Source organism: Podarcis tiliguerta, assembly GCF_965153285.1.
Source record: "Podarcis tiliguerta genome assembly, chromosome: 11".
Classification (NCBI taxonomy): Eukaryota; Metazoa; Chordata; class Lepidosauria; order Squamata; family Lacertidae; genus Podarcis; species Podarcis tiliguerta.
This window is the reverse complement of record NC_139544.1, coordinates 12,236,928-12,256,935: the sequence shown is the minus strand read 5'-3', so window position 1 is coordinate 12,256,935 and position 20,008 is coordinate 12,236,928. Positions and strand designations below refer to the sequence as shown.

Genomic DNA, 20,008 nt, shown 5'->3' with positions numbered 1-20,008 from the left:
TAGCAAAGCAGTGATATGTTAGTTAGCAGGCAGGGCCCTTTACTTACACCATAGGAGCCTACAAAACACTGTTGCTGTATGTTGGTTTTATTTGTTTTTATTTTGTTTTATTTATTTATTTTATCTGTTTGTTTGCTTGCTTTATTTGTTTTATTTATCTTATATTTTGGAAATGTACATCCAGTTTTTTCCCCTTTAATTTTTTTGGGGGGCCCCCAAGAGAGTGGGTCCCTAAACTATAGCTTGTTTAGTTTATACCTAAATCCGGCCCTGGGTCCTGTGACAATAATAATTCTTATTATTCAGAAAGTGAAGTCCTATTCACGCGGAGGAAGCCTAAAAGGCCATTCACTGTTAAATAACTCATTCTCTGATTGCCCCCCTTTAAAAATCAAATTGCCTCCCTGTGGGGCATGTGCCCCGCGTTGGGAACCACGGCTTTACACCCTGATGTTGCCCAGCAGCGTTGATGCAACCTGTTCCCAGAAAAGGCCAGTAGCACGCGGACAGAAAATGTGCAAATCGGTGTGTGTCCCAATCCTAGAGGGCTACGTGTGTTTTGTGTGTTTTACGCCTCGGACGTCCAGGTTTGCCTCTCGCTTCCGAGAGGAGGGCGCATGTGGCGAGGTTGGGGAAGGCGCACGTGGAGAGAGGTCGGGGAAAACTAAGCGCCTCCCTGCCGCGGCGGGCAGAGCAACAAAACGCAGGCAGCGCCGCCGTGCGCCTTTCCTTTCTTCCTTTTCCCGACGAGCTCCAAGCTTTTGAATCTCCCCGCCCCTCGACGCCGGCCGGGGCACCCCCGGCCCCTTCCCCTGGCTGGCTGGCTGGCTGGCTTGGCTGGCTGCAGAGCAGGAGCGCGCCTCGCCGCTGCGCTGCTGCTTCTCCTCTTCCCTCCGCCGCCATACTGCGGGGCAACCCAAACTTGTTACACACTGGCACCAACTCCTCCTCCTTCGCTGGCCGCCCCCGTTGCCATTCCCATCAGTCGCTGCTGAGCGCGCAGCGAAGGGCCCGCGAACCTGTTCCCGGGGATCAATGCAACAAAATAGCAGAGAGGATCAAGAAGTTGGAGCGCAACAGCAGGTAAAGGGCGCTTGCTTCTTTTTTCTGCATGCTGCAGCGGATCGCGGGAGGCGGGGAGGGAGGAGGGGAAGGAGAAGGCGGCGTGCGGGAGGAGCCGCCGCCTCCGTCTTCTGCAACCCCCTTCGGATCCGCTGGAGGATCTCCGACTCGGAGGAAAGAAGCGCTTCTTCTCCCTTCGCAGGTTTGCAAAGACGGGGCTTTTTTGGAGAGCGGCGGCGGTGGTTTTGCGCGGGGAGAGGGCGTCGCTGGAATGCGATTTGCGGGGCTTTGCTGGTGGGAGCGCAAGGGCGAGCTATGGACGCCGGTGGTTGCTGGAGGAAAGGCACTCTCTCCTCGCTGTGTTTGTGTGTGTGTGTGCATGCGTGTGTTTGGGGATAGGGCGAGCGGCAAGCCCATCACCATCGTAATCGCTGCAGTCGTAATTCTTCCGATCGGGAGGTGGGGTGGTGGTGGTGGTGGAAAGGACCGGGGCTGTGCTCCCGGGGCTGGCGGGCCCCGGGAGGACTTTATTGGGGTCTCGATCGACGCCGCTTGCCGCTCCGGTGGGCGCGCAGGGAGTGGTGGGCGCCTTGCCATCGCGGGCTGGGGGAGGGATACTGGAGAAACTGGCGTGGCGACGGCTGCCTGTCTCCAGACACTACCCCCCCTATACGCTAAAAAAACAAAACACGACCCCAAACCCTTTCGCCGTCCAAAGGTAACTTGGGTTTGGATTCGGCGAGAAAGAGACCGCAGCGTGGGTTTGGACGTTTTGCATTATTTCAGCGTTATTTCGCTGCATCGCTTCCACCCAGCGGCTCCCCGCTTGGGCGCTTTGCAGCCGGAGTGCATGCATGCTTGCATCCTCTGCAACCGGTGTCTAACATGTTCACCTGCCTGCGCAGACGCTCCGGGGAATCCGCCTCGTCTCCCCGACGCCCTTTATTTATTTTTTATCAATGGGGGCAACGCAGTCTCTCTTTGTGTGCAGGCTTCAAGGGAAGAGGTGGGCTTCCACTATTGCCCTGTCATGATTTAGGGGGCTGCGTCTGTGTTTCTTCCGCCTGGTGGTGGTGGTTGGTGAGGACGTTTAAAAGGTCTTTTTTCCCTGCCTCCCCGGTGAGATTTTACATAAGGCTGAAGGGAAGGGGCCTTTTGCAATAATGGAGTTGCTGTGGAAAGAACTGAAGGAAGGAGGGCGTGGGGGAGAGAAGAATTAATCTGCTAAACTTTTCCCTGGAAACGGGTGCAATATCATTAGCTTTCCATTTTAATCCGGGTTGAGTGGCTGCTGTCTTGCCCTTATCATTAATGTTTATATTTATGGGGAAATATATTGCCACTAGCTAAGGGAATTAAAAAATAGCCGGTGCTTATGGGCCCGGACTGACCCAGTGGAAAATAACCAGTGATGCTCTGGATAGTTTTAAAAAACAAAACAAGAACCCAGTGCGGTTTGACAGGTTGATAAATTTCCTCTCTGGATCTGTTGACAAGTCCTCCCTCAGAAAGCTACTTCCCTGCGGCAGTATAGAGTGCTGTACATCTTGTTCAATGGAATAGGGGTAGTAGAAATATCCTCCTGAAACTGGGGTGGGTTAGGGCAAGGAATTTGAGTCTGTGTGTCTTCAGGTCACGGACAGAGCATTTTGGAGAAGAGGATGTTGAGTGGGACCGCAGTGCACCTGTTGTCTCCATGTGCCTGTCCTCAGTTGGGCTCTCGATGATTGCCAGTGTAAACATGGAAAAGATACAGGCGCTCCCCCCCCCCCCCCCCCGCTTTTTGATAAATCTAACACTGCAAAGAGCTCCCTGGGGGCTATTTCTGAGCTTAAACCTGCATGTGTATTTTCTTAGCATTAAGTCATTCAAAACTTAATTCCGTGTATACATACGTTTTTCAAAACATTATCTTTTGACCTTAATGGGTTTTAAGACAAACCCTTTTCAGTGACTCTGTGTTGTTGTTGTTGTTTTTAAGGCATGGGCTGAGATGCCATCAGGTGCCCTTGGGCAGTCCCTCATTCCCTCCAAACTGGTTCGAAGTGGGATGCTGCACTCCTGCTTTCATGTTATTTGGGACTGTGGTCTGAAGATACCATGCAGCTTTCAAGTGTAGCTTTCATGTTGGGGTTTTGTGCTTCACGAATGGGTGTGCCCACAGCAGAGTAATATTACACAATAATTTTTTTTAAAAAAAATACCACAATAAAAGGGATGCATGATAAAAGGGTTTTAACAAGTGGTTGGCACTATTATATGCTGTTGTGCCATGGGATGGGCAGATGGTGAGAGAACCTTCTTGACGGCAGCTTCAGAGGACACCCAAAATTCACTGACTCCGCAATGATACTACTGAGTGACAAGAATAACATTGGGTGGAGAGTTCCTCCTTGGAGCCCTTTATCCTATTAACATGAGTTTTTGGGATAGTACATCTTCCATCTTAGCCAGGTTTAGGGATAGGAGACCTGAGCTAGGGTGCTTTGTCTGTGGGGAGAGGCGTGGGGCTGTGTTCTCATCATTCTTCTTGACAGCTGAGACCCATGGTGCAAACCATTCACTGGCAGACCTGGCAACACGGACCTGACTAGCTTGGTTTTTATGTGTGCAAATTTTGCAAGGTCACTGTGCATTCACATGATGTGCGTGTCAGGTTCATGCATGCAAAATTATTATGTCAATGGGGATAAATTGCCCATGAAAACTATGCACCAGAACTGTGAAATGGGCTGCAAATGCAACAAAAAAATGGTATTTAAAAGTTGAGTAGGTAGAGGAGGAACCAGACTCTCCTTCCATGGGCTCAACGTAGCCTCCACCCTTTTCAGTAAAAAACTTAAAGGCTGTCTGTCTCCTACACTTCTAGAGATGTATGTACACATTATTTTCCCCAAGGATTAGACTAGTTCACCCAGGACTTCAAATCCCTGCAGTCTTATCACCTGATGGTCTGTCTGTTCAGGTGGACCTGATAGTGGACCAGTAAATATCTCTCTTGTCTATGTAATCCAATTGCAAACTACTTAAGAAATTGTAGATTACCCCATGTAATTACCCCATGCTTTTCTTTCCATTATCTTATTCCTGTTCACATTTTCCTCTGATTTCTATTTGGACTGATTTTGCATTTATCTTGTGCATATAAAGTTCTTCTGTGCAGTGAAGGAACAAGTCAAAACTGCACTTCTGCTGAATTTTAATGGGGTGCATTTTTTAATTAAGTCACATAGCCTTGTCAGTACTAAGCTTCCTGCTTTATCTGAAAGGCAGTGATTTTTCATATTAGAAGGCTTTGATTCTATGTAATAGCAATCGTGCCCTTATGAATGAAGAATGTTTTTGGATTGAAACTAATTTTTGCTGTCACTGTCAGTTTGGTCATGTGAGAAGGGCCAGCATGCAAGTGGTTCTGATGTTGCAGAGCTGATTTCCTGACTGATTTGATAAGAAGGATAGTTTTCCACTATGAGGGGGAAACCAGAAAGGCACAAGTTGTGCTGTGTTCCAAAAATGTAAGACAATGAAACATTTTTTGATTGAGAAACAAAGCTTGCCCTGGACATTGAAAGAAAGATGCTATTCTTCTGCTATTTAGTCACAGGCCATTCCTTATTCCCTGATAATATTCTCTGGAACACAAAAGGTATTGCAATATTGAAGCTTCTTTAACTTGTTGTTGTCCTACAACATTGCATTCCATTCCTTAATCAGATTTCTCTGTGCTGTTTCCAGCAATGTTATGTTTGAGAGTAGCACTCAATAGAAAAATTACCCTCCCCCATCATGCTTCAAATAGCACCAGGCCCATAGGTAGCGAAGAGAGGGTTAAAGTGAGCTGTGTGATTTTCTGAACAGGAGATTAAATAAATCTCCTATTACAAATGCCCATAGATGAAGAACAAAAAACCCTTCCTTTGTTTGCAGATCTATTTTCAAGATGCAATATCTAATTCTCTCTCTGTCCTCCTTTCCCCTTGTGTATGTATGGTAGCAAACTTAATTGTTATTCAGTAGGCATCCAACAGAGCGGACGTCTTAAATCATTAGCATGAGTTTCATCAGAGCCAAATCCAGGGGCTTCTGGAAGTTGGGCAACAAATCACCCACCTGTTGATTTACCTGTTGACTGAGTCTGCAGCTGTGCAGCACAGCGAAGGTGCAGTTTATGAAAGTTTCATGTTTTTATTAATAGGCACCTAACGTACATGGATTGTGAGCTAGAGACTGATTGCATGGTTTGGGGATAGGATATGCTGCTTGTGCATGGCAGTTAAAAAACACTGGTGGCTTCGCATCAAGCTCTGGTTCCCATAGGGTGATTGTACAGAGGCTGCTTATTTTGCAATCTTTCTGATGTTGGTGCAGGAAGGTTTAGCATCAGTTGTTGTTTTTCAGAGCCCAGGCTGTGTTTCTAGTTGTTTAACGCACTATGGCACATCCTGTGAGCCTTAGTTCTTAGGCAAGCAGGAGAGGGAAAAGAACATGTCACAGTTTGAATTGCGCTGCCCTTGTGAGAAAGAAAAGCGGTTGTGATCAAGATATGGGAGCTGACTTGGAAGGTACCATTCTGGGGATGGAACCTATTTACATCCGTTCCAAAACCAAAGCGTTCCAAAACCAAGGTGTGCTTTCCGATAGAAAGTAATGCAAAATAGATTAATCTGTACCAGACTTTTGAAAACAACCCGTAAAACAGGAAGAGCCGCAAAAACAAAAAATGCAAAATAAATAGCAGAAACACACAAACCTCAGCGTAATACTCAAAACGGAAGTGCGGCACTTAGATCGTCAGCGTAACACTCGGAGCACATTCGGCTTCTAAAAATGTTCACAAACCGGAACGCTTACTTCCAGGTTTGCAGTGTTTGGGTTCCAAGTTGTTTGAGTACCAAGGCATTTGAGAACCAAGGTACCACTCTATATGACTTCAAGAAGATTTCGTAGATGTTCCAGCTACTTTATTACGATGGCTGCGGTTGCCGTCCTAATGCGCACTTAGGTGGGAGTCAGACTAGTTAGAATCAGAAGGCCTTTATTTTGAGTCACATGTTTCAGATTGTACTGCATAACTGAAATCTTAAGTATGCTTGTTAGGAAGAGAGCCGCATGGACCTCTGTGGAATTTACCTCCAAGTATATTCCAGGCTGATTTACAGTTTGGACTGACTACCCAAACAAAAGTGAAGTGCACTTGTAAGGACTGTTCTGGTATAAATACATCTACAGTGGTACCTCGGGTTACATACACTTCAGGTTACAGACTCCGCTAACCCAGAAATAGTACCTCGGGTTAAGAACTTTGCTTCAGGATAAGAACAGAAATCGTGCTCCGGCGGCGTGGTAGCAGCAGGAGGCCCCATTAGCTAAAGTTGTGCTTCAGGTTAAGAACAGTTTCAGCTTAAGAACGGACCTCCGGAACGAATTAAGTTCTTAACCCGAGGTACCACTGTACCAGCTTTGGTAGAAGTCAATTGGACCCCACCAGCACTAACTCAGATACATAAGCTAGGTGCCAAATGGCTCCTTTAATCAAGGTAACAGTCGCCAAAACAGAATGTCTGGTTGCCATTTTGGTGCAAGACTGCTCTACAGTCTTGTTTTTCATATGATGGACTGAGTGTGATTGATTCTCAGTTAAACATCTGACTAGTTCAGATGACAGCCTCGAGCTAGGTTAAGGGTTTTGAGAACCTAAAAGAAGAAAGGCCACTCAATTCAGGGATAGTTCCCATATATATTGGCCTATTCCTCTTTTTCTTAATGGTGACTGCTCCTGCTCGGGTTGCACAGAAAAAGCGTTTTGGTTCCAGAAATTCATTCCAAATGTGCAGATAAAATATAACGGATAGAATTCTACAGGATGTGGTATTAGTGTGTGAAAACAGTCCAGATTCAAGGATCCACAGGCATGTAGCTCCAGATCAGTGTTAGAAACTGAACTATGAAAGCTATATGGCACCTTAAACCCAAGTTATGGGCACAACAATGGAAGGTCTAGGCACACTTTTTTATAACAAGAATGCAAAGCTGAAAATGAATGAATTGCAGCTAAAATATTATCTTCATTTTTCATATGGTCTAGTCCTTCCTACCCCCTTTAATATTCTTAAAAGGGCCTCTTCTCCAGTCTTCAGAGAGTAGCTAGAAGTGGGGAGGCAGAAAAAGACCCTCTTTTCCTTCCACTCTGCAATTTTAACCTGAAATCTTAGGCACAGTACTGCATCCAGAGCTCAGAAACTGCTCTCGCTAATGAAATTCCCTGTCACAAAATGCGCCTAGAACAGGGGTCAGCAACCTAAGGCCCATAGGCCACAAGCGGCCCATGGGGGGTCATTTAACTGGCCTATGGACCTCCACTGGCCACTCGGGGACCCCTGCCCCCGCTCAGTTGTCTCCCGCGTGCCGTGCTAAACAGGCGTGGAGCAGAGTGTGGACTGCCTTCTGCGACCCTGGCCAGCTTCCCACTGACTGCAGGAAGGTCCTGAAGCCAATGGGAAGCTGCACACGCCTCCTCCATGCCAGAAGGAGCACAGACTTTTCGGGGTACATACGGACCCCCGGAACGAATTAAGTTCATATCTGGAGGGTCCACTGTAATATAATAGCGTTGGTGCATGCATGCGCTTGCACACATATACTCCAGCCCATCGCTCCTAGTACGTTTCCAAGCACAATTCAAAGTGTTGGTGCTGACCTTTAAAGCCCTAAACTGCCTCAGTCCAGTATACCTGAAGGAGCGTCTCCACCCCCATCGTTCTGCCTGGACACTGAGGGCCAGCACCGAGGGCCTTTTGGCGGTTCCCTCACTGTGAGAAGTGAGGTTACAGGGAACCAGGTAGAGGGCCTTCTCGGTAGTGGCACTCACCCTGTGGAACACCCTCCCTTCAGATGTGAAGGAAATAAGTAGCTATCCTATTTTTAAAAGACACCTGAAGTTCTTAATATTTAACGCTGTATTGTTTTTAATACTTGATTGGGAGCCGCCCAGAGTGGCTGGGGAAACTCAGCCAGATGGGCGGGGTATAAATAATAAATTATTATTATAAATTATTATCGCTGCGTTTGCGGGACCATGAACGGCCCAAGCCACAAAAACTTTGCCGACCCCTGGCCTAGAACAATGGGAGTTTTGAACAATGCTCCAGATGGTGTAGTTGTCAGGTGCCATACCTGGTCACAGGTAGTCGAAAGCCAAGTGCAAAATGCGTCGGGCACCTGGCCAATTTCGAACACTGCCACTGACGAGTCTCCCACAACTCTATGTTCCAGGAATTGGATAGTTCTCAACCGTGACGAGATGTGAATTGCCATGAGGTGTTTGGGTGGCTGTCTTCCTTAGTTCTCGGAAAAAAAGCTCTTTTTAGTCATGCAGCTCTTAGGATCAATTCTCCTTCTGTCGGAATTGCTGGGAGAGCAGAAAAACTATGAACATAGGTGATCGTTGTCAAAGTGGCTAAACCAAAAGCTTCTGAAATTCATAACGCCTCATGTTTAGCCCAGAACCTATTTATCCTACTTTGCATGAGGAAAGAGTCTAGAGGGTGAGAAAAGAACATTTCATAACAGAAAATACCCATTTGTGGTGGTGTAAAGGGAACTGTTGGAGCTCAATAGTATCCCACATGTTTACGCAACCCCTTTACAAACCTGAATTATTTAAGCAGTTGCAGTCCGATTCACAGTTATGTGAAGTCTGATACACTTCGTCTGCATTGCTCTTAACTTCATTATAGATCAAGCACAGGCGTCACATGCTTTCTTGTGCTGGACCCAGCGTTTAAAACTTCCATTGTTCTACGTGCGTTTTGCAACAGGGAATCTTATTAGCGCCACCAGTTTCTGAGCTCTGGGCGCAATATGGCGCCTAAGATTTCATTATTGGGGCTGGGCTGTATACTTCCGGGTTTTGCCGCATGTGCAGAAGCGCTCTATTGTGCCACATGCGTGCGCAGAAGCGGTGCCTCTAGATGCGGACTTTTCGGGGTACATACAGACCCCCAGAACGAATTAAGTTATTATCCGGAGGGTCCACCGTAATATTTCAGCTACAGTTCATTCATTTTCAACTTTGTATTCTTGTTGTTAAAAAAGTGCGCCCAGACATTCCTAGGTTTAAGGTGCCATTTCGCTCATAGCAGGGGTCAGCAAGGTTTACCTTGGCTGGGGAAGTTCACTCCAGCGGAGATCGCTCTGTGGGCCGAATCACACATGCTCATGCCTGCAATTTCTGGCGTCTGTGCAGATGTGATTTCCGGCGCCATGGAAGTGAGTCCCCGTGCCGCGTTGTGCCGGTTCAGCGCAGCGCGCGGGGACTCGCCGAGCGGGTGGTTCGGTTCGGGGGCGGCTTGAGGGCCAGTTAAACTACCCCTGTGGGCCGCTTGTGGCCCATGAGCCTTAGGTTGCCTACCCCTGGCCCATAGTTTTAATAACTCAGTTCCTAACACTGCCTCAACCTTTTGTACCATGTCCTTCTAGCAGATCAAGGTAACCAAAAACTGCAAAAAAGATTTAACAGGGGCAATTAGAATAAGATCTATTATTTGATTATTGACGTAAACCTCCAGAATGTATTTTGTATAGTTAAGCTTTTACCCTGTCTTCAGTGCATTGTATTTTATTTTATTGCTATGGCTAGTGCCTGATGCAAATAAAGATTATTCTGATTCTGTAGAGGCAATTAGGCGGACTGAAGTTTTGCAAGTATTTTTTTAAAACATGCTCACAAAATCCTTTTAGAGATGTTTCTGCAACCCTAAAATACATACAGAATTACAGAGTTGGAAGGGACCCCGTGGGTCATCTAGCCCAGGGGGCAAGAAATTTTTTCAGCAGAGGGCTGGTCCACTGTCCCTCAGACCTTGTGGGGGGCCGGACTATATTTTGAAGAAAAAGTATGAATGAATTCCTATGCCTCACAAATAACCCAGAGATGCATTTTAAATAAAATAACACATTCTACACATGTAAAAACACGCTGATTCCCGGACCGTCCGTGGGCCGGATTTAGAAGGCGATTGGGCCGGATCCGGCCCCCAGGCCTTAGATTGCCTACCTATGATCCAGCACAACATTTTCAATGCAGGAAATTCTGGAGTATCCCAAGAGATGGGTGCGGGTGGCGGTTCTTTCACGCAGTGATAATGGGGCACTCAGATTTTATACCGCCCACGCCAGCCCTATGGAAGTTCTTTCCATGTGGAAAGTCCCTAATGTTTGTAGTGGCTAAAGTGCCCAAACAACTACTTGTGTGTTAAAGGCTTTCTCAAGTGTTCCTGCCTTGCAGAAGGAAAGGAAATGAGATACATGGAAGTGAGTCCAAACTTCTATGCCTGCTGACCTTAGAGCCATTGGCAGCACCCTTGCAAACAGATAAATATCTAACTACAGAATTGCGGTTTTGTTTTGAAAACGGAAAGAGATAGTTGTTAGCATATAGGCTAGCATGTTTAATTTTTAAGAACTTCATTAAAGTAGCTTGAAGCGTATGCATACCATGAATTGTGCATATGTTGATCTAGTTTCTCCTAGGGTTGGCAACATAGCTATTTTGAGCAGGTTCTGTTGGCAAGGCACTGTTCTACCACATCCTGCAGGGGCTACAAGTGCCAGGGGATGTTATGGTTTCTTCTATGTACATTCTTGGAAAGATGGAGTCTATTATTATTAGAGACTACTGGTTGCTGTTAATCCTTAAGTAGACATACACTTTTAAAAGAGTGTTAGAATAAGTTTCCTGAACTCGGAGGCATTTGATTTCTGCTTAGGCAGCATGCGTTTTGAACCCCTTTCAACAAACGTCAGAATATCTGCCTGCCTTCACCCTTAGGTGGCTAAATATTGTTCTGCTACCTGGACTAACTGAGCCATAGAAATTCCCATAATCTTTGCTTATTTGTTCTGTATTGGTTAGAAATGCATAATTTCGACAGCTGTTCCTAGATTTTCAGGTTTTTCCGTAACTAACTTCTTGTCTAAGTAAAACTGATTTATGACCTTAGAGGAATCACATACGAAAATCCCACAGTACTCCTGTTCAAAGTATTTTGCAAACTCTTTGGGTCAGGGCAGAGCTTTCCAAATTGTGTGTCGCGGCACGTTCTTGTATCAGCTGCAGTGTGTGGGTGTGTCACACAAATGCTCCCTGTGCGTTAGTTTAACCTCCGGTTTGCTAGTAAAACTGAATTGCTGTGTTGCGAAATGACGCATGTCTAAAAAGTGTGTCACCAACATGAAAAGTTTGGAAAGCTCTGGGTTAGGGAAATACTGACCATTTAATGTTAGTAGCCTTTAGTGTTGTAATGTCTTATCACAATTTGTTTTTTCTTCATCTCCTTTTTCCATGAAAAATCGACTATGCATTACCACTTATTAAGCTTGCAGGTGACATGCTGGCGGTTCTAATAAATGTGTGGCCCAGGAAGGCTTTTTCTGGCTGCCATTTATACCAGGTATAGATGCATCTATACCAGCAGTCAGCAGACCTTTTCAGCAGGGGGCCGGTCCACTGTCTCTCAGACCTTGTGGGGGGCCGGACTATATTTTGGGGAGGAGAAATCAATGAATTCCTATGCGTCACAAATAACCCAGAGATGCATTTTAAATAAAAGAACACATTCTACTCATGTAAAAACATGCTGATTCCCGGACCGTCTGCGGACTGGATTTAGATGGCGATTGGCCTGGATCTGGTCCCTGGGCCTTAGTTTGCCTACCCATGATCTATACCATACTGTGACATTCTCTGGCACAAAATAGGCAGCACAGTAAAATGACGCAGGCTGTTGGGAAACCGAACATTTTATGTAGTTCCAGGTTTTGTTGTTGCTGTGGCCATATTGTGTTGAGCACTATGGGTAGCAATCAGTACCTAAAAAGTTTCAGAATTGAATTCATTCCCGCTCCTGCCCTCCTTTCTTTTTAAACAGACACAAAGAGTAGCTGATGTCAGGAATATCACACCCTGCTAGGATTTTCTACCCATACTTGTTGCTTTGTTTTGCTGTATTGAAAAATTGGCCTTTGCCCACAGCTAACATACTCCTAATCCAATAGATGACAAATATCAAACTTGCGCCAACTATAGATTGGCATTTGTAAGATGCTTGACTGCAGGGTTCAAAACTTATCGGGCACATTTTGCACCCAGCTGTCGCCCACTTGCAACCAGATGAAGATGCCTGGGCGCCATAACGTCTCTGGAGCTGGAGATCCTTGGATCTTGCCTGTTTTCACACACTAACAACATACCCAGTAGAATTCTACCCGCATTAATTCATCACAATCAGAACGAATTTCAGGAAGCCAAAAGTTGTGTTGGAAAAATATGACTTTCAAGCCGTCTGGCTTCAAAATGGCAACTAGACATTCCATTTTGGCGACTACAACCCTAGTTTAAGGAGCCATTTGGCCCCTAGCTTATATATCCGAGTTTCTTTTTTAATATTTTTATTAAACAATTCAACATAACAGATTATCAGTCCAAATAATCAATTATTCCCCCCCCCTTTTTCCCGCCCCTCCCTCTCCCCCCCCCCCCCCCGGTTTCTTTATACATATTGTTTTCGGCATGTTATAAAATTATACATATCCTTGCCTTGTCTATCATATGTTCAACTAACAAATTTGTGGATGTTTATTCAAAACCTGCCAAGGAGTCCAGATCATTTTGTTGTCTTTTTAGGTAATTTGTAAAAAGTTCCCATTCTTCCTTGAAGTCACAATTGTCCTTATCATGCAGTTTGTATGTCAATTTAGCCAATTCCACATAGTTCATCAGTTTTTCTTGCCATTGTTCTTTCGTTGGGATTTTCTCATTCTTCCATCGTTGTGCTAGCAAGGCTCTTGCCGCTGTTGTAGCATACATAAATAACTTCTTTATTTTTCTTGGCAGGTCTTGTCCTACAATCCCTAATAAGAATGCTTCTGGTTTTTTTTTTTACAAAAGTCATTTTAAACATTTTTTCAATTCATATATCATTTCCCATTTTTAAAAAACTTCTCTAGATGCCCACCACATATGATAAAAAGTAGCTTCTTTTTCTTTACATTTCCAACATATATGTTACCCGGTTTTGTGCATTTTTGCTATTTGTGCTGGTGTGATATACCATCTGTTCATCGTTTTCATATAATTTTCTTTCAAGAGAGAACATTCTGTAAATTTCAGACCTACCTTCCCCAGTTTTCCCCAGTGCTCAAATTGTATATATATCCGAGTTTCTAACACTGCTTGGCTGTAGGTAGCACAAACTACCTACATATAGTATGCTACTTACAGCTCCTAGATTTCCCACAGGGCAGGGATGGGAAACCTGCAGCCATGATGTTCAACTACAACTGCCATCAGCTCAATTGGCATGGTCAGTGGTTGGGGATGATGAGAGTTGCAGCCTAGCAGCATCATGAACAGGCAGGAACAGGTTCCCCATCCGTACTGCAGAGACACTGTAAGGGTATCTTAGATTTAAATGCTCCTGCACTCCTTCTCAGTAGTAATCTCTCTTCGTCCTTTCAGTAGTAAACCTGAAGGAGCGTCTCCACCCCCATCGTTCAGCCCAGACACTGAGGTCCAGCTCCGAGGGCCTTCTGGTGGTTCCCTCACTGCGAGAAGTGAAGTTACAGGGAAGTAGGCAGAGGGCCTTCTTGGTGGTGGCGCCCACCCTGTGAAATGCCCTCCCATCAGATGTCAAGGAAATAAATAACTGACTTTTAGAAGAAATCTGAAGGCAGCCCTGTTTAGAGAAGTTTTTTTTTATTTTTTATTTAATTTTTATTAGTTTCAGTTCATTATACAACATCAAACATTAGAGCAACAAAAAAGACAAACAAAACACCACGGGGGAAAAAAAAGAAAGAAAAAAAAAAGAGAAAGAAAAACATTACATAACATAAAACACCAACAAATTAAACTTACAGTAACTAAATAACTAAATCACACAACAATAATTGACTTCCCTTCAACTCGGTTTCGGAATGTGTTACAAAAGATTTTTTATCTGCAGTTTCGTTTTCTTAAAACTCTTTGCGTCGCAAGCGTTATATCGAGCCTACTGTAATTTTTAGATTTTTTACGTCTGTTTCAATATATGTCATAAATTTATTTCATTCATTATTAAACTTTGTACCTTTTTGGTTTCTTATTTTCTGTGTCATTTTTGCCAATTCTATATAATCAAATAGTTTAGATTGCCACTCATTTATAGTTGGGATTTTTGATGTTTTCCAATGTTGTGCTATTAGTGTTCTAGCAGCCACTGTTGCATATTGGAAAAGTGTTTGGTCTTCCTTTTTAATTTCTTCTCCAATTATCCCCAGAAGGAAGGCCTCGGGTTTTTTTGTGAAGGTATATTTAAATATTTTTTAAAATTCATTGTAAATAGATTCCCAAAACTTTCTGATTGCCTTACAAGACCACCACATGTGGTAAAAATTACCTTCCTTAATCTTACATTTCCAGCATGATTTGTCTCCGGTTTTGTACATTTTTTCTAGTTTTACAGGCGTAATGTACCACCTGTACATCATTTTATCCATGTTCTCTCTAAGTGCTGTACATGCCGAAAATTTCATACCTTTATTCCAAAGTTTCTTCCACTTATCAAACTCTATGTTGTATATGTTGTTTAGAGAAGTTTTTAATGACTGATGTTTTAATGTATTTTTAATCTTTTGTTGGAAGCCGCCCAGATTGGGGGGGGTATAAATAAATTATTATTATTATTATTATTATTATTATTATTATTATTTCATAGTTAAAATCTTATCAGTGCCTCAAATAGGCCAAAGTGAATAGACAGTTGTTGCAGCCTGACTTGCGGTTTGTCTTAAGGCTGAAAGGCAGGTTGTAATTTTAAATTTATAACTACAGAAACACACACAGTGTCTTATAGCTAAAAGCACCCTGATGGCCTCAGTCTGATAGACTTGGATATAATGAATCATACAGATTAGAATCATGCAAATCAAGCTATAGTTTAGATAACCTATTAAAGACAAAAGAGCAGAGCTGTAGTGTCGGGGGGGTTTTTTAGTTGACATTTCTAACCTCTACCTTACTTTTTTCTTGTGTGTGGTTTATCAAGGAAAAGATTGGTTTGCCTGACACTTTCCCCTTGCTTTTTTCTTCTTAAAAAAACCAAGCTTCTTTCTTAACACTTCGATAAATAGGCGTTTTAAGCTGCTCCTCTGAGACTTTTTCTAACACTTCCTCGGCTATCAAACTTTCTACAGGAAGTGGGTGTGGGGTGCAAACAACCTTCAAAAGGCAGTGAGTTCTGCCTTCTGTTGTTTAATTGCTCTCTTTATGAGCTTCACATCCCTCTGGCAAAGGGGCTCTGTCCACTTCCTTCGCTGCCTCACGTGCAATAGAACGCCAGTTATTTTAATTGTTTTATTTACAGTGGTACCTCGGGTTACATACGCTTCAGGTTACAGACGCTTCAGGTTACAGACTCTGCTAACCCAGAAATAGTACCTCGGGTTAAGAACTTTGCTTCAGGATGAGAACAGAAATCATGCTCCAGCGGCGCGGCGTCAGCAGGAGTCCCCATTAGCTAAAGTGGTCTTCAGGTTAAGAACAGTTTCAGGTTAAGACTGGACCTCTGGAACAAATTAAGTTCTTAGCCTGAGGTATCACTGTATTTTAAAAAATGCTTTTCAGAAAACTATGAAACAAGTTATTGCCGTGGGCACGTTGTTTTGCACAAAGCAATTTGGTTTTTATTTATTTATTATTTTTAAAAACATAAGCTTGAGGCAGCCCGGAGCAATCCACAAAGAAATGCAATGTATTTTGTTTGGGACTTAGGAGCTGGTTCACAGGTGTGTATAGCAAAACAAACATAGGGTCAAAGTAGGGGCTGCTCAGGCCTTCAAGACTACTTTTGCCTCTTATTTTTGCACAGAGATTTCAGCACCATTTGCTCTCCGCTGCACCATGTAGCCTACTGTAAGTCAAGCTCATTGCAGAAGCCCGGCTTGGTGGTGAATGAAGAAGAGCCTGTGTAAAGAGCAGCTCTTAATCTCTTGAGGAGCCTTGGCTGTGCAAGATGTTGCTGCCATGAGTCACGAGGCTGTTCAGACAGGTTGCTTTAAGATGCCCATTCAGTTCCCTCCAGGTGTGCAAATCGGGTCCTCCCTTAAAGAGGGCACGTTTTGCGGTGAGACCTGGACAACCGACACCCTGTGTTGTGGGTGGGTACAATTGGTCAGCCACAACACCCGATTGGTAGGTCCCTCGAAGCTGGGTGCAATCTGGCCAATGGAACGCAGTCCAAACAGTTTGAGGGACCTATTTATGCCCAGAGCTTCTGTGAGTAGATCACAGTCTATTGGGAGTTGGACGTCCCTGCTATATAGTAATTTATGGACCTAATAGATATTGAAAGCCATTTGCCCATGTTGCCATGCAACCAGTCCGTGCAGAATGTAGGCACACTGTACATTGGTACCTTGGGTTACATACGCTTCAGGTTACAGACTCCGCTAACCCAGAAATATTACCTCAGGTTAAGAACTTTGCCTCAGGATGAGGACAGAAATCGTGCTCCGGCAGCGCAGCGGCAGCAGGAGGCCCCATTAGCTAAAGTGGTGCTTCAGGCTAAGAACAGTTTCAGGTTAAGAACGGACCTCCGGAACGAATTAAGTACTTAACCCGAGGTACCACTGTATATAGAAACAAGCAAACCAGCGATATTTTAGGGAGCAGGCTAGCAGGTGGGGCCCATTACTTACATCGTAGGAGGCAACACAACACAACACAACACAAAACAAAACACTGTTGCTGTATGTAGGTTTTATTTTATTTGTTTCTTTATCTTATATTTTGGAAATGGGCATCCAGATTTTATCCCCCCAAGAGAGTGAGGCCCTAAGCTATAGCTTGTTTAGCTTATACGTAAATCTGGCACTGGCTGTGATGCAACGTTCAGAAGAGCATGGTGTCGAATTGTCCCCTTTGCCTACGTCGCAGTGGGGGAGCCCCCAGGCCTCTGTTTTCTGACCCCCATAACTCTTTCCAGGACAGGCTTCTTGCCAGCTGCACTTCTCAGCCCAAGTGTTCTTGCCTGGCTGGAATGTGTCCTTAGATGCCTCTTGCTTCTATACGTGGAAACTAGGCTACAGAGGTGAAGTTTACATTTGTGGCTCTGTCTACTTTCTCTACCAGGGTGGATTTGATTTAAATCACGATTTAAATCACTAGTTGGCAAGACTTGATTTAAATCTTTTTCTTTCTTTCTTTTTTACAGAAAGACTCATTCTCGCTGGTATCATCTTAATACAACCGGATTAAGGTTTCGTTTTTGGAATAGTAATTTTTTCAGAGTAGTTTTTTCAGTTATATCAAAAATTACTGATTTGGTTATACTGTTAGAAATATGTAGACCGATAATTATGAAATTACAGTGAGGTTTCATAAGTTAACTGTTTATATTTGGACAACTTTTCTGCTGTACTTTGTTGGAAAGGAGTAAAGCAACCATTTCCTTAATAACAATGTAAGCAATTTATTTCACTAAAACAATAACTTCATAGCATATGTATCCATGTTTACTGATGTGTAACAATAATGGATGTGTAACAATTTTTTTTAAAAAACTTAGACTGAGTTTTAGTACACATGAAAAATCCTTATTTCCTGATGAATAGCCTTTGGACTGTAATGTAACTTAAATAGAAAACTATCTTTAGAAAGATGTTTCCTCCAAAAGTATTTTATCTTTAAATTCCGATTTAAATTTTTATTTATTTATTTATTTTATTTTTAAAATTATTGATTTTTATCCACCCCGGTAGAAACTACCCTACAGAGGTGAAGTTTACCTTTGTTGCTCCACCCAGTGTCTCTGTCCCAGCCCATGTGGCCCTTGGAAGCTTGCCCAGAGAGAATTCGGCCCTCAGACTCAGAATGTGACCCCACCCTTGTACTATGTGTCTTAAGTGATTTGATCCTGTGCTCTACTGTCCTTGTTCCAGTCATGAAACATGCCGTGAAAATGTAACAGGTTTTTCAGTGCATACATTAAATGTAAGATGGGGAGAGGAAGGAAGAGATGTGTACATTTGCTTTCATTAATGTAACTAACAGCAGTCCTCCTCGAAATTAAATTACTCATTTTCATGTTTCCAGGAGCAAACCCATGGTATGTACATATCATATGTCATTAACTCTACTTAAATCTTCATTATAGAGCCTCTGGACTTTGACCTTAATGCTCCGCTTAGCCCCCTGGCAGGCAGACAAAACAACTAAACTGAAAGCCTGAAATTTGAGCGTTCAAAATCCTATTTTGGATGATGGGTGTAGTAGCTCCAGAGAGCTAGAGGAGAGGAGGAGTGTAAACAGTTGGCTATAGCGTGGAAGAGAGAGGATCTAATGGCAAGCGTGCCTGAAGGAGCATCTCCTTCTCAGTAGTATTCCTTGTTTGTCCTTTCAGTAGTAAACCTGAAGGAGCGTCTCCACCTCCATCGTTCTGCCCGGACACTGAGGTCCAGCGCTGAGGGCCTTCTGGCGGTTCCCTTGCTGCGAGAGGCCGAGTTACAGGGAACCAGGCAGAGGGCCTTCTTGGCAGTGGCACCCACCCACCACATGTCAAAGAGAAAAATAACTACCAAACTTTTAGAAGACACCTGAAGGCAGCCCTGTTTAGGGAAGCTTTTAATGTTTAATAGGCTATTGTATTTTGGTGACTGTGGAAATGGATAAAAGCCCCCCATCCAAACAATGACTATCATCACTGCAAGTAAGATTTAAAAACATTTTTTTTATCATTTACAATACTGTCTTATTTATTTTATAGTACAGTGCATTGATCATTGCTTTCATTTCATGGATCAGTGGTCTCGTTAGATAGTAAAATTCATGTTAAATTGCTGTTTTAGGGGTTGTTTTTAAAAGTCTGGAACGGATTAATCCATTTTGCATTACTTTCCATGGGAAAGCGTGCCTTGGTTTTGGAACGCTTTGGTTTTGGAATGGACTTCCAGAATGGATTACGTTTGAGAACCAAGGTATCACTCTACAATGACGGCCCTTTCTAGTCTGTTGTCAAATTTAGGAGAAATTGTCGCTTGCACAGATTTGGCCCAGTCATATGTCTTGTCTCAAGCCCAGCCATGCCGTACTGGAAGTTTATTTGCTCATCTTTGTTTGTGTCTTCCAGTTCTCATTTGTGGTCATTGATTGTTTTTTATGAGGTGTTTCCTTGTTCTGCACATTTTACTATTAATGGATGTTTGCCAGTGAAACAAGTGTCTGCATCATCCAGATTTTGCATTTATTTTTCCTACTTTAACAGGATAATAGGAGGAAATGTTTAGATAAGGTTTCTCATGGGACAGCTTAAGAACAAAGCTGTTGTGCTAGAGGAGCAAGGCATCTTTTTCTACTCAATCCCTGTTTTTCTGATCATGACGGTTCTTTGCAATTCATAAACCTGGAATTATTGAGTAAAATCGGGTTGTTTTTCAATTTCCTCATCATTTAGTTGTGGAAAAAATAATTTTCATGAATTTTAATAAGCAATTCCAGTCTAATACTCATGGGTGCTCTTAAGTATTTCCAAGAATTAAGTAAATTATTTTCAGCACATCAGATCAGCTTCACAAGTAATTGAACAGATATACAGTGGTGCCTCGCAAGATGAAAAGAATCCGTTCTGTGAGTCTCTTCGTCTAGTGGTTTTTTCGTCTTGCGAAGCAACCCCATTAGCGGATTAGCGCTATTAGCGGTTTAGTGGCTATTAGCGGCTTTTAAGGGTTAAGGGATTAGCGGATTAGCTGCTAAAAGGCTATTAGCAGTTTAGTGGCTTAGAAAAGGGGGGTGGGGAGCGAAAAAAAATCTCAAGACTCGCAAGACATTTTCGTCTTGCGAAGCAAGCCCATAGGAAATCCGTTTTGCGAAGCACCTCCAAAACGGAAAACCCTTTCGTCTAGCGGGTTTTCC

At 43.6% G+C, this 20,008-nt stretch overlaps 1 protein-coding gene across 1 annotated transcript in view; it reads left to right on the top strand.

Moving 5' to 3' along the window:
• The first annotated feature begins 693 nt into the window (after positions 1 to 693).
• LOC310659862 (semaphorin-4D-like) overlaps positions 694 to 20,008 on the top strand; it is a 114,880-nt gene continuing 95,565 nt past the window's right edge. The window contains 1 exon segment of the mRNA XM_083403861.1: positions 694 to 1,083. The gene's annotated coding sequence lies outside the window, so the exon portion shown is untranslated.